We start from the raw sequence: 6,000 nt of genomic DNA on the forward strand, positions 1-6,000 counted from the left end.
TCCTTGTGATCGGGGTTTTCCTGCTGCTGTTCTCAAGTTTGATGCGGTTTTTTTTTGCATTAAAACCTTCAGAATTAAATTGCAATTGCCAAAATTGCAAATGCCAGTTCCTCCCTGGCAACCTGATTTGGGCCGATGGCAACCATTTGTGCGTTCTGGTTGCCCCGCTGACAAGCACTTCACACAAATGTAAAAGGGAGTAAATCAGGTCACCAGGATGACTCTAATCACACACACACACACACACACACACACACACACACACACACACACACACACACACACACACACACACACACACACACACACACACACACACACACACACACACACACACACACACACACACACAGCCTTGAGAGACATCATTATTAAACATCATCTTCTTGTTCGTCTGCTGGTGGGAAATTGTGCTGTCTGTCTGTCACTGTGTCTGCCTGCCTGTCTGCCTGCACGCTCAGCTGTCTGTCAGTCAGGCATTTCAGTTTTTTTCCACAATTGTTGCAACAAAACATGCTTCATTTTGTACCTTTTCTCAAAACTTAGTTTTTTTTTGCAGCAAAATTGCAGGACAAACTTTTTCTATCACATATTGATGACATGACGTGACATTCTAAGAAAGTCACGTGTCATCACTTCATTCTGCACGTCACGCAAACAACTGGAAATATTTCACCACTTTTCTAAACACAAAGAACCACAAACCAAGTTAGAAAAAACAAGAAAATACCACTTCTGCTTGGGCTCCAGTAACGAGTCTAGAAAACAAACTTTTAATGGAGCGTTCAATAAGCAGCAAACAAGACCCAAACTCAACTCATTTCAATTACAAAATCGCAATTTCCTGGAGAGACTGGTCTGTATGTGTCTGTCTGCATCCCTTCACTGTCTGTCTCTCCCCGCCCTGTCAGCTGTCTCTCCCCATCGTCCAGCCATCTGTCAGTCAAACTACTGCCCCGCCCACAGGCTCTGCCCCCGCCGCAGGCCTCCCCAGCTGCCGCTACAAGGAACAACCAGTCAACAAGTAAACCAGTAAACCAGTCAGCCAGTCAACGTGTCTCCACACCAAACAAACAGCAGCTTGACAATAATCTACAAACCCCTGTTAATTATTAACCAACAGTCAGACAGACAGATGGACTGACAGTCTGTAGCTGGTGTGTTTTACTGTTACAGCACCCACCCACCCTCCCTCCCTCCCTCCCTCTCTGGTGGGGACACTTGAAAGGTCTTTTCACAAACACTGATGCATTTCTGCCGACACGGCTCCATCCCAGCAGAGGATTCCAACTGAAAAAGCCAAAACAAGTCTCATCCTCAAGGGAGTCAGACGGCGACACCGGGTACGTCCTGCTCCTTTAAAGGCACAAAATGTAACTTTTACGCATTAAATCTCTAAAAACCACTCAACCTGTGTTGTATGTTTTGTCGAGTTGTTGCGTCGTGTCCCCTTCACCTCCCAAAAAACAGGAAACTTGTTTGAAGCGTGAGAGGGTGAAGGACTCCACCACGGAGGAAACAAGATGACTCACTGCATTCTACTGTTGTTTGTATCCCTCCGCTGTTGCTCTAACCACTGTTTGATGCTGTAAAGCCGTATTTATTTACGTTTGTTGCGCCAGAGCTGTCCCCGTGAAGCGCCAGGGCGTACGGGTGAAGACAACCACGCCCATGTCGCCACGCTGCTTCACCACGACCTCAAACTCCGTCTTTTGTTGGGTGTTTTGGTCGAGGGACCCCGGCGGCAGGGACGACACGTTAAAGGTGAACTACGACGGGGCGTCCTCCACGCGCCCGTGCCAAAGCTCAAGACCGACCGCGGTGGGTTCCAAACCTCTTTTAGGATTTCAGGAGGTGAGGCAGTTGAGTTGGAGGGCCCTCATGTGTCGAGGAGCAGCGTTCAGACATCCCAGAGGAGCTCGTCGGATGCCATGTTTGCTTACATTGAAAAAACAGTTATCCTGGTGTGACTCGGTGAGGAAAGGCCCCGACACCGGCTCTACCGGTGCTCCACCGGGTTGACTTGAAACCACTGCCCAGGAGGGTCCGTGGACGGCAGACCAGTGGGTTAGTGGTTCAGGTTCTTGGTGCAGGACCCAAAAGGTCCCAAGTTGGACGTCTGATGTGGGTCGACCTGGAGGAATCCTTCAGCAGGACAGCTACAAAACTATTCAAATGAAGGCCTTTTTTCTTCAAAATAGGTGTGAATAGGCCGATTTAACGTCATTATATGATAATAATTCTAATAAATCAAAAACATCCGCTTGTTTTTATCGTATGGTCCGAGTTGTCGGGATGAAAAAAATCAAACAGGTAAATCGACACATTAAATGGATGTCGTCCATACAGACCCTGCGTGGAGTCAGTCCCATCACCGAGTCTGAAAAGGATTTGAAAATGTCGGTAGAACCTCAGGCAGCAGCACTGAAGCGCAGACGGCCGAGCAGGAACCTGCCTTGTTTCTCTGAACCTCTAAAGCTCTGCGCCCAGATCCTGTTTCACACGTCTGAGAGATAACAATCCTGTCTGCCAAAAAGGCCATTTACTCCCAACCAGAGCTGCAATTTACTGCGGTGATTGCTGTCAGAGTTTCAATTTAGGGGGTGATGGATGGTAAACTTTAATCCCCCCCCCCCCCCCCCGGTCTAGCAGATAGTTTTTCTGTTTTGTTTTTTGGGAGAGTGGTCGAGCATCGATAAAGTAACAACAGGTTGAGAGGCAGAATCCCTTTTTCCCCCCCGGACGGTTGCACTTGTGTTTTCGATACAAGTGCAAAAGGCCAAAACCAAAAATGTCTTGGCACCTCAACACTCCGTTATCACTGACATCACGGCCGGAAAGATAAAATCAAACCCCGGCCCGGCGCTGCGTGGCCAGCGTGGGCTCGGGACGAGGCAGAAGCCATTGATTGAACTAAGTGCTCGGTCGCTGACGGACGGCCTCAATCAATGGCCGCTCTAATGGCTGCGGCTCCCCCAAGACCAGGGCTCCGGCAAAACCAGGGATGAATCAAAGTCACCCGGACTCACGGCGCCTACACCAAAACACTGGTTCTCTGACACGGCGGCAGAGTTTCAGGGTGAGACAGAGAGACAGAAAGACAGGCAGGCAGGCGGGCAGACAAACAGACAGACAGAAACAGATAGATAGACAGACAGACCAATATACAGACATATAGACAGATATTTCTATTAGCGGTGGGAATCACAAAGCAACTCACGATGTGATTCTATCCTGATACGATGTACGATACGATGTAACCACGACACATCGACTCTGCCACACTTCATACATCAACACAATTCATCTGCCATACATCACGATATCTGCAACGGGAGAGAAAAAAGCGACCCCTAAAAAGATAAAAAATGGGAATTATGTATTTATTGTTTTTGTTATGTATTAGGCCTTGTGGTGCCTGTTTCACAGTATTTGAGTGAGATGAAACAACGCACAACAATAACATGTTTAAATAATATCTTAAAATATTCAATCAACAATCGATAGTGAAATCAAAGCGTAAAGCAACACGAGGCAGCATGAGACCTACCTTTAAACATGGTAGCGAATAAAAAGATTTGATAGGACTGAATTGGACTCTGGTCACAGTAACCAGTGTCATGTTCAATTTCTCACGTTTACAACAAACTAAATCTCATTGAAAATGGGTCCAGAGTGAAGCGAGTTACAGTGGATTTTGTAGAGAGGTCTGCATCTCTCAATACACATGGTGCGTAGTTTACCGGTGGATGTTGACCCTTCCAGTATGGAGGACCAGCAGAGGCAGAGCGGTGACACACAGCAGCTCGTTCACCACACGTGGTGAAGAAGCAGCGACGCAGCGACGCACGACTCTGCTTCCAGACTGATGGAATAACGACTTCAAAAAGCAACAGCGACAGTAAAACTTTGTTTCACTGCGATGGTTCCACTTTGCAATTGATCCGCGATTCACACACGAGCCGCACCGTGGAGCTTCATCTACGTTCGGTTACACCACTAGTTTAGAGCACCACCATGTTTTAATAAAAATATCAATATTTGGCGCCAGTGTATCGATAAGGTATCGCGAGAGGCGTGTGCGCACATGCGCACACGCTCACACACACACACACACACACACACACACACACACACACACACACACACAGCTTAGTCATAATGACAAGGTACTACGTCCACTTTATACTTCAAAGTTGGAGCCGGTGGGGTTGGGGGCGGGGACCCCCGTCAATTAGCCCGGACTAAGTCCCAACCACAGCAACCGGCCAAACCCACACCACCCGCACCACCCCCATGTGAGCTCTGGAAAAACAGCCTGTACTGGAAAATCATGACAAAAACACAATTACTGAGTCCCTACACCAACACTGGGACTAGGACTCCACCACATTTAACCCTTTGAGAGGTCAGAGGTCACGGCTGAAGTCAATGTGGACGTGCCCTAAACAGAAGTTCAGCTAGTGCTGCTAAATGCTTCAGAAAAAAACAGAACCAAAGTCACGGAAAAAGACGACATTCCTCACTGACATACAAACAAAGTCTCAGGAAGTTGGATATTAAGGCTTAAAGAGGGGGGCGGGGTTGCCATGATTGACAGGTCCCTCGTTGGCGTTGTTGCAAGGTGGGGGTGTCTCCTCCTTCCTCCGATCGTCCGGTGGTTTTCACCGGCCCCGGCCGCAACACACCAAGGCTCCGCCCCGTCAACCACGTTTTAAAAAGCTCCGCCTCCATTTCCTGCCAAGATGGCGGCTGGAGGCTTCAAATCGTCTCTTCACAAACGGGTGAGATGACAGAGCTGATGTCCATTGGCTTAATTGCTGTAGAGTAAAAAACTATTTTCCGAGGGAACTTCGAGAATGTTGCCGGGGCAGCCACAGCTGTGACCTCTGGCTCATCACCATGGCGACGCAGGGGTCGGCATCGCTGCCTCACAGCGAGAGGGTTCGGTCTCTCTTCTCTGCAAAGTGTGCACGTTCTCCCCGTCGTCATCCTCCACCATAAAAGACAGGCACGGCAGGTTTATCGCTCCTGCCGATGCCCTTGAGCAGGGCGTTGGCTCTACAACCAGAGCTGGTCCCCGGTCGCCGTGATGTTAGGATTTCAAAGGTTTGCCCTTCTGCCTTTTGGCTCATATGAACTGTAATGTCAGTCATTAGGTTCTAAGGAGCCCAAAATAACTGTCAACTCCTAAATTCGGTACAGTTCAGTAAAGGATCAGATGTAAACCCTGGATCACCAGATTATTTATAAATCCTAATTTCTAAATCTATGCTGGTATTTTAATACAAAACATACAAGTAGTCTCTCTCTTTCTCTCTTTATCTCTCTCTCTCTCATTTTATCACGCTCTCTCTAATTACCACGGGCTAAAAAATTACCAAATTAAAAAGCTTCGATCGCTAGTTTCCAGCGTTTAATGGAGACGCTGCTGTTGAGAGGACGAAGGGAATGAGTCACGGTGGTATCACAGAGAGAGGGAGAGGGAGAGGGGTGGGATAGAGCGAGGGAGCGCTGCTGTTAGTGTGAAAGCCTGTGATTCAGAAACCTGTGAATCATCCTGTCATTCGAACCGCCTGCCTCGGAGGTTTCCGTGACAATGGACAGCCCCGGGGGGTGGGGGGGTTATTATGGGATGTGGGAGGTTTGACCGTAGCGTAAATAAAGAGCTTCGTGACGGACCAGTCGCAGGTTGGAACCGGAGGGGGTACGCCGCCTTAACCCTTCGTGCACCAGGGGTCAGAAGCTCCTCGTGTGACCTCTGACCTTCAGAGGGAAACTTTGAAAAAGGGCTGCAACGTTCCTAAAATCCTCCTCCATCGATTAACTAGCGACTCTGTGGTTCTGAGAATTGATCCAGTATCAGACAAAGGAATGAATCTGGAAAAGAAAAGAACTGATCTTTTCAGAGCAGAACCGTTTGATTACAACAAGAAAGAAGAAAAATTCAAGAGAAATGATGATGATGAACATGTTGCCGATTTGAGGATTGAAGGACTG

General features: G+C 48.2%; 1 protein-coding gene across 2 annotated transcripts in view; it reads right to left on the reverse strand.

The window, feature by feature from the left end:
- Window positions 1–6,000, reverse strand: part of LOC307239479 (transcription factor IIIB 90 kDa subunit-like) — a gene marked incomplete at its 5' end in the record, with an annotated part of 92,429 nt that overhangs the window by 41,891 nt on the left and 44,538 nt on the right. The gene's annotated exons all lie outside the window — the stretch shown is intronic.

Source organism: Zeus faber (genome assembly GCF_960531495.2).
Source record: "Zeus faber genome assembly, chromosome: 13".
Lineage (NCBI taxonomy): Eukaryota > Metazoa > Chordata > Actinopteri > Zeiformes > Zeidae > Zeus > Zeus faber.